The 8,639-nt window shown below is 37.1% G+C and overlaps 1 pseudogene; it reads left to right on the forward strand.

Annotated features, from left to right (window-relative positions):
- The window catches only part of LOC112174172, a 29,759-nt pseudogene extending 24,021 nt beyond the window's left edge, over positions 1–5,738 (forward strand).
- The last annotated feature ends 2,901 nt before the right edge of the window (positions 5,739–8,639 follow it).

Raw genomic sequence — 8,639 nt, forward strand, 5'->3', positions numbered from 1 at the left:
GCCACCCTCACCCATTCATATAATTCCTTTCTCCTTTCTCTCACGACACATCTGAGACCCATCAATTATCGATTCCTTTTCCCTCCCTTTCCTAGTTCAATTTTCATATAGAATCTCATATTCATTAAGATTTGTGATACTTAAACTTACGATTTGCACCGGATATGACTCAGTCCTTCCCATAATGATATCAAAACCTTGTCAAGGTTTATTCATACTCAAAGTTTATTCATATCAGAACTTGACCTGCTGGACTTTTACTTATCAAATTCATATGGCTCTTGATTGTGCTTATGTTGAGATTTTAGTTCATAAACCTAGGCATGTCAAGCATTCATCACCAATTGGTTTGATGTCAATCGGAGTCAAAATGAATTTTTGACAAATTTCCCAAGTTGATAGAATGCTGCTGGAATTTTTAGGAAAAATGCACAGTTTAGTTTGTTTTCATCCATCTTTTCTCATACTTTCCGAACTCCAATTTGCTTGAAATTTTAGTATGTTGTACCTTAACATACAACTTTGCATCTGGAAAGTTTTAAGTTCATTTATCTTAAAATGAATTTTTACTAATTTTCTAAACGTGAGACATTCCTACCCTTATATATCTCTTTATTTTGTGTTCTTCTTTGATAGTCCTTGATTCCGTTGAATAGGTTTCCAATGGTGAACATCAGCCACCCCATTTAACTCATCTCTCCCTTGAAAACAGAGCACCGCCACCACTCATTAGTCATTACCATCTCTCAACCTCACCCATTTTTTCTCTTCTACCTAAACCCAAATCTTTGAGGAAATGATGAAATTTGAGCGAGCAATGAGGATGAACAATTGATAGAAGAGTAAGGGATGAGGAGGTGGTGGTGTGTTCGAAGCTAGAGAGAATGAGAGTGAGGAAGAGGTTGGTTGGCTACTATTTTTGGCAGGAAGAAAATGGGTGTGGTGAGATTAATGATGGGTGGTTGCGCAGAGAACAGGTGAAGGAGATAGATGGGTATCAAAATGACCCAATTACCCCTCATGGTTTGTCACGTGGCTTGAGACTTAACGTTGTTATGGACGGTATCTACCATTATTGGGTCGGACTTCAAACTTGGGGTGCCAAAGTGATAGTTTTCCATAGTCGGATACTGAAGTTAAGAGTGAGCCTTAGTTCGGGTACCATTTGTATATTTTTCTCTTTTCATTTTCATACCCTACTATTACATTTTTGCATTTGCATACCTTAAGTCTCATACTGTTAACAATTTGATACCTTGACCACTAACACCATTAAATTTTTTAGGGCATTTTTGTCACTTTAATAAAATTATGACTTTTACCATTTACTTTAAATAATTTTTTTTTTTGAAGTTACCAAATATTAATAGTTAGTGAAAACATTCAACAAACACTTGTACTATATTTTTTGAAACATATATTATTATGGATGAAAATGATTAGAAGTATTTGCATATGTCCAATACTAGGTTATGAGCTCGAATCATGAAATAATAGTTGTAGCATTTGAGTTGTTTATTTAATAAAAAAAAAATATTTGCATATACTTTTTTGGTATTTTAACAAGATAATAAAAGATGACCAAATACTAAAGTAATTAAATAAATTAGAAGCTAAGAAACAAAAAATTCGATCACAAAAACTCATTGGTCATGGCATACCGTGAACTAAGCGTTCTTTGAGAAATCTAAGAAAAAAATCCTAATGAAAAAAAAAAATTTAATAACAAAGTTCAATGAAGAAATTTTATTTAATTATATAAAATGGTGAATTGACAAAAATGCCCTTGAATATCAGCAATATTATTATTATTATTATTATTATTATTATTTTTTTGATATGGGGCATGTGCGGCTGCCCTCAAGCCTTGATTAATGAAATTACATATAATACAAAGGGCGCCCCGGGGTGGGAAACGTAGAGCCTGACCCCAATATTACAATAAGCATCAAGAGAACATCTTGAAATAATATCAAGAGTCTCCACTAAGTCTGTATTCTAACAAGCACCAATTCGCGAAGAGTGAAACTAGCTACTCTATTTGCTTTAACTAAAGCGGTGATATAACAGAAAAATTACTCTTTTACGAAAAAGCATAATTGCAAATAACACAGCTTTCCTACTATGTTGCGGTACGGATACAAATCCGGTGATACTCCATTTCATCCTGCCACTAGGAGGTTGTGTCCATTTGATCAAGTAAATAACTCGCCGCCCTGCTAGGCCAAACAAGCAACACTAAGTGTGCGAACTGGAACCAAGCTCACGTCGCCCTATCATATAGAGATAGGATCGGACCTATTGCTGGCAATAAGCCACATCTAATTAAACATAAAAGGCAATAAAATATAAAATAAAGCATAACATAAAACCATTTTGGGACCTGAGCCCATGCCCAATATCAGCAAAATTTAACAGTGTTAGTAGTTAAGGTATCAAAATACTAACGCAATGAAATTTAAGGTAGGCAAATGCAAAAATTTAGTAGTTTTTTTTTTTTTTTTTGACTTTGTCATGGGGAACCCAAAGGCTTCCTAGGCCCAAGATAAACCCCTTCGACGCATCAAAAATTTAGTAGTTAAGTATGGAAATAAAAATAGTCTCATAATTTGAGAGGTAATTTGCCATTAACCCTTTCTCTTTTTATATGGAAACCCAGGTTTGGATTTAATAAAGAATGTTCAAGTGCAAGCAATAATTGGACCAAAATCATCAATGCAAGCCAACTTTCTAATTGATCTTGGAGACAAAGCTCAGGTTCCCTTAATCTCATTTTTGGCAACAAGTCCTTCCCTTAGTTCCAAAGGTAGTCCATATTTTTTTCGAGCAACAGAAATTGATTCCTCTCAAGTAAGAGCCATAAGTGATATCATCAAAAGTTTTGGATGGAGAGAAGCTGTGCCAATCTATGTAGACAATCAGTTTGGAGAGGGAGTATTACCTTACTTGGTTGATGCCTTGCAACAAGTCAAGGCTCGTGTCCCTTACCGAAGTGTCATACCTCCAATGGCCACTGATGACCAACTTGTTGCAGAGCTTTACAAATTGATGACAATGCAAACTCGAGTCTTCATTGTCCACATGTCTGATGATCTTGGTTCTCGAGTTTTTGGCAAAGCAAGAGAGCTAGGAATGATGAATGAAGGCTATGTTTGGATCATGACTGATGGATTAACCAATTATTTAAGTACATTGAATGATTCAGTCATGAATTCCATGGAAGGCACATTAGGAGTGAGGCCTTATGTGCCAAGAACAAAAGAACTCATTAACTTTCGAGTACGATGGAGAAGGAAATTCCAACAGGAAAATCCAGCCATTGATACTGCCAAATTAGATTTCTTTGGACTTTGGGCTTATGATGCTGCTTATGCATTAGCCACGGCAATTGAAAATGTTGGCACTACAATATTTGGCTTCTAAAACACTACCAGCAATACCTCCATGATCAACACATCAATTGATCTTGAAACTTTTAGGGTCTCCCAAAGTGGCCAACTACTTCGCCAATCCTTGTCACGTACTAGATTTAAAGGTCTAACTGGAGATTTCAGTTTTGTTAATGGGGAGTTACAATCTTCAGCATTTGAAATAGTGAATGTGAATGGTCATGGAACAGTAAGAACTATTGGATTTTGGACATCACAGGGTGGACTTTTGAAAAAGATTTCACTCAATTGTACAAATGCAAACAATGTGGGATTGGGATCTATTATATGGCCCAGAGATTCTACCTCTATTCCAAAGGGATGGGAGATCCCCACAAATGGGAAAAAGTTGAGAGTAGGAGTTCCTGTGGATAATGGTTTTCCTGAATTTGTTAAGGTGGTACTTGATCCCATCACAAATACTACAGAAGCAACTGGTTCGTGTATAGACATATTTAATGCTGCAATACAAAAATTACCATATGCTGTTACTTATGACTTCATTCCCTTTGCTTTGAGCAAGCCTGATGGGACTCCTGCTAGCACATATAATGATTTGGTTCAGTAAGTTTTTCTTGGGGTATGTAGTACTTGAATTATCAGCTCTCAAAATTTCATTTCTTATGATTGCATCAAAGTTAATTTCTAGAACTCAATGAATGAAATTAGTAGTTCACTTTTGCACGTTGGCAGAACTTCGATGATGTAGTAGCAGCGACGACAATTAGAGGAAACAGGTCTTTGTATGTGGACTTCACATTGCCTTTCACTGAATCAGGAGTAGGGATGTTGGTGCTAATGAAAGATCAGAACAAGAGTAAAAATGCGTGGTTCTTCTTGCAACCTTTGGCCAAGGACCTTTGTCTCTCAACTGTTTGCTGTTTTATCTTCATAGCTTTTGTGATTTGGTTTCTGGAACATCGTATTAATGAAGACTTTCGCGGAAATCCTTGGTGTCAAATCAGCACAAGCTTTTGGTTTTCATTCTCAACAATCACTTTCTCGCAAAGTAAGTAAAATATATACTCCAGGAAAATATGACATTTAACATGTGTGAAAAAGATTTTATTCTTAAATGTCAAATCTGGAATTTCTAGCACTAAACGGTTTAACTCAAGCAAAGCATTTTTATATCGACTACTACTCCTGTCAAAGCTTCCTAGGACTCTGTTGCAAAGTATATATATGTTTTGTGAACTTGATAGATATTGATTTTTTTATGTGCATGACCGAATTGCATGACTGAAACTTAGCTATGTACTTCATCTTGAAACTCTAATGGTTATCGTACATGTAGAGAAAGCTTGTATTGGCAAACTTAAATTTTTGACATCAATATACAGGAGAGAGAGTGGTTAGCAATTCGGCAAGGTTTGTGGTGCTCATCTGGGTGTTCGTTATAATGATATTGACACAAAGCTACACGGCCAGTCTAATGTCACGATTAACTATCCAACAACTCCAGCCAACTTATACCAACATAAACGAGCTTATAAACAACAAGGAGTATGTGGGCTACCCGGAGGGTTCTTTTGTATATGAGCTTTTGATACAAAGTGGTTTTGATCCTTCCATGATTAGGGTCTATAAATCGAAAGATGAGTGTGATGATCTTTTGACAAAAGGGAGTAGAACAGGTGGTATTTCCGCCGCCATTGACGAAACACCCTTCATTAGGCTTTTTCTTGCAAAATTTTGCTCAAAATATACCATGGTTGGGCCAATATTTAAAACTGATGGTTTTGCCTTCGTAAGATCTCCCTCTCAAATTTATTAATACAAAGTAGTACTACACTATTAAATATAAACTAATTTGGAATGCTTTTAATTTTCTCCTTTTCTGTTCTTTTATAGGTATTTCGTAAAGGTTCTCCTCTTGCACCTGATATTTCAAGGGCAATTTTGAACGTGACCGAGGGAGACAAGATGAAAGAAATTGAAAAAAAATGGTTCAGTAAACAAACTGAGTGTTCAACTACTAAACCAATGGTCTCTGAGTCCAAGAAGCTTGGGCTTGATACCTTTTGGGGTCTATTTTCAGTTGTCGGGGCTGCTTCACTATTTGCTCTCCTCATATCAACACTTTACTTTTGTACACATGATGATGATAGTGTAATTGTTACTAGCACCCCGCCAAATGACGCATCTAACACAGATTTCAACGACTCACCAAGTGAACAAGGAACACCAGTTGATCAACGATCTTTGATAATACCAATGCATATTGGCACTGAGTCGGACAGTTTGAACCATCAAATACTAGCGAACACTAGTCCTCAACATGAAGGAGCTGAAGAAAACAATGCATGAAAATAAATTTAGATCTACACCTTTTCTTTTCTTTTTTCCTTTTTCCTTCCCTTTGTAAGATATTGAATAGTCAAGATAAATTATATCTACACTCTTTCATTTTGCTTTTTTACAATAGGATGTCAAGCTTTTTATAGAACTAAATGTAGGTAACAACAAACATGACCTGCCCGCAAGGGCCACGTCAATATTAAGTCATGCTAGGCTACCCTAAAACAACCTAAATGCTATAACCATAGTAATAAGCACCAAAAACCGAAGAACCAAGAAAAAGTAAGGGCAAAAGAAGAGGACCACCCTAACTTATTCAACGAACCAGGGACCACTCTATGCAGAGGAGGCTTCCCAGGGTTCAAGTAAAAAATAGACTATACTATTAATGTTAAGAGCTCAAGGCTCAGTGACAAGCCCAAGACTCAAAAGAAATAGCTTCCAAGCCCAAATAACAAAATCCTCCAAGCCCAGCTCGCCACTAGCCTTCATAACCAAAGAGACCTACAAACAAGGCCTAAGAGCTAGCGTCTCCAAGCCCAACATCTATAGAGACCCTAACTCTAAACCCTTGCCCTTTCCAACACCTAGAGACCACATCGGCAGTCCAAATTCATCAAAATTATCCTACACGATCTGACTACCTCCAAAGTTACCACTCCAGCCAATATCCTGTGCCGGCGAGCCACAATTGTTTTCCCTAAAGTCTCCTGCCTCGCCACCAGCTACCTCAACCATACTGAGACTAGTGGAGAACAAGCCGCTACCATTTCCTCACATCTTCAAAGAAGAAGCCGCCGACCCCACCTCAGTCATCGCGCGCCACCAACCAGGACCAAAGTCCACCCCATTGGCCTTGCAACATAGGATGGTGCCCGCATGCGCAATTGTAATCTCCTTGCCTGGCAGGGACGTAGCCAGAATTATATGGAGGGTTGGGCTAATTTTAGCCTAACAAATATTTTATGCAGAACTCTTTTTCTTTTTTGAGATTTGGAACCCAGTGGGAGGTTCATCGATATCCTCACGCCTTTATTATTCAAAACTACAATGGGATGGACATAAAACCAAAACCCCATAAATTACAAATTACAAGCATATATCTAACTGAACCGTACCCTCCGAGGCCCACTAACTTCGAATTCAAAAATCACTGAATCATTATCAATACAATTTGCAAACTCTTTTTCAATGTAGAGAACCATCAAATCATCAAGAAAGTCATCTTCCATCTTATTTCGAAGTTTGCTTTTTATGATGTTCAAAGATGAAAATGCTCTCTCTGTTGTTGCTGTAGAAACTGGCAGAGTCAAAATAAGGCAAATCAACCTGTAAATCATAGGAAAGAATGCTGACTTTCTTGTTTCAACTAACCGCCGACACAAATCAGACACATAATTTATCTTGGAAAATCTTGCATCCTTTTGAATATCTATTAGAAAATACCCACACTCCATGTCTAGAGCAAACATATCAGATGATGTAAAATCTTAAGAATAAAACTTCAAAGCAAGATTGCTAACATCTTCATATTTGAATGAAACAAAATTATCACGAGGGTCAAATGTAGCACTAAGAACAAGGAACTCCAACGAATTATCTTGAAATCTACTATCTAGCTCTGCCAATTGAAAATCTATCACATCATTAAGTATATTGACCCGATAATAATGCTCATTTGTAATATTTTGTTCACAAGCCCTTATACCTTTCTTGTAAGGAGCAGACATATCCGGCATCATAATATCATACTCACAACAAAATAATGCAACCTTCATAATCAAATTATCCCAACCATCTTCTCTTATATCTAGAAGTTTTGATATTGTTATTGAAAGAAAGTTTAGAGCATTCAAAATGTCTATGGCTTTTTTTTGCAATGACTGACAAAGAAAGTCAGCAATCCTCATAACATCATGCATCAAAAGCAAGCAAAACACAAAATCAAAACGCTTCATAGCCTTACTTACACTCTTTGCTTCTCCTTGTACTTTATTTGGTCCGTTTGCAACCAATTCTCCAAGAGTTGTTCTGGTGGCTCCAAATAATTTAATCAAACTTGATATAGATCGAAGATGTGAACCCCAACGAGTAGTCCATGCTCTTTGCAAAGTGCAAGACTGATTAGCCCCTCTACCTGTACCAAGTGTACCAGCAGCCACTAATTCTGCAATTTCTTCTTCTCTCATATCTTGAAGTTTTGATTTTGTTATTGAAAGAAAGTTTAGAGCATTTATGGCTTTTTTTTACAATGACTGACAAAGAAAGTCAGCAATCCTCCTAACATCATGCATCAAAAGCAAGCAAAACACAAAATCAAAACGCTTCATAGCCTTACCTACACTCTTTGCTTCTCCTTGTACTTTATTTGGTCCGTTTGCAACCAATTCTCCAAGAGTTGTTCTGGTGGCTCCAAATAATTTAATCAAACTTGATATAGATCGAAGATGTGAACCCCAACGAGTAGTCCATGCTCGTTGCAAAGTGCAAGACTGATTAGCCCCTCTACCCGTACCAAGTGTACCAGCAGCCACTAATTCTGCAATTTCTTCTTCTCTCATATCTAGAAGTTTTGATTTTGTTATTGAAAGAAAGTTTAGAGCATTCAAAATGTCTATTGCTTTTTTTTGCAATGACTGACAAAGAAAGTCAGCAATCCTCATAACATCATGCATCAAAAGCAAGCAAAACACAAAATCAAAACGCTTCATAGCCTTACCCACACTCTTTGCTTCTCCTTGTACTTTATTTGGTCCGTTTGCAACCAATTCTCCAAGAGTTGTTCTGGTGGCTCCAAATAATTTAATCAAACTTGATATAGATCGAAGATGTGAACCCCAACGAGTAGTTCATGCTCTTTGCAAAGTGCAAGACTGATTAGCCCCCCTACTCGTAGTGTACCAGCAGCCA

The sequence above is a fragment of the Rosa chinensis genome, chromosome 6, assembly GCF_002994745.2.
Source record: "Rosa chinensis cultivar Old Blush chromosome 6, RchiOBHm-V2, whole genome shotgun sequence".
NCBI lineage: Eukaryota > Viridiplantae > Streptophyta > Magnoliopsida > Rosales > Rosaceae > Rosa > Rosa chinensis.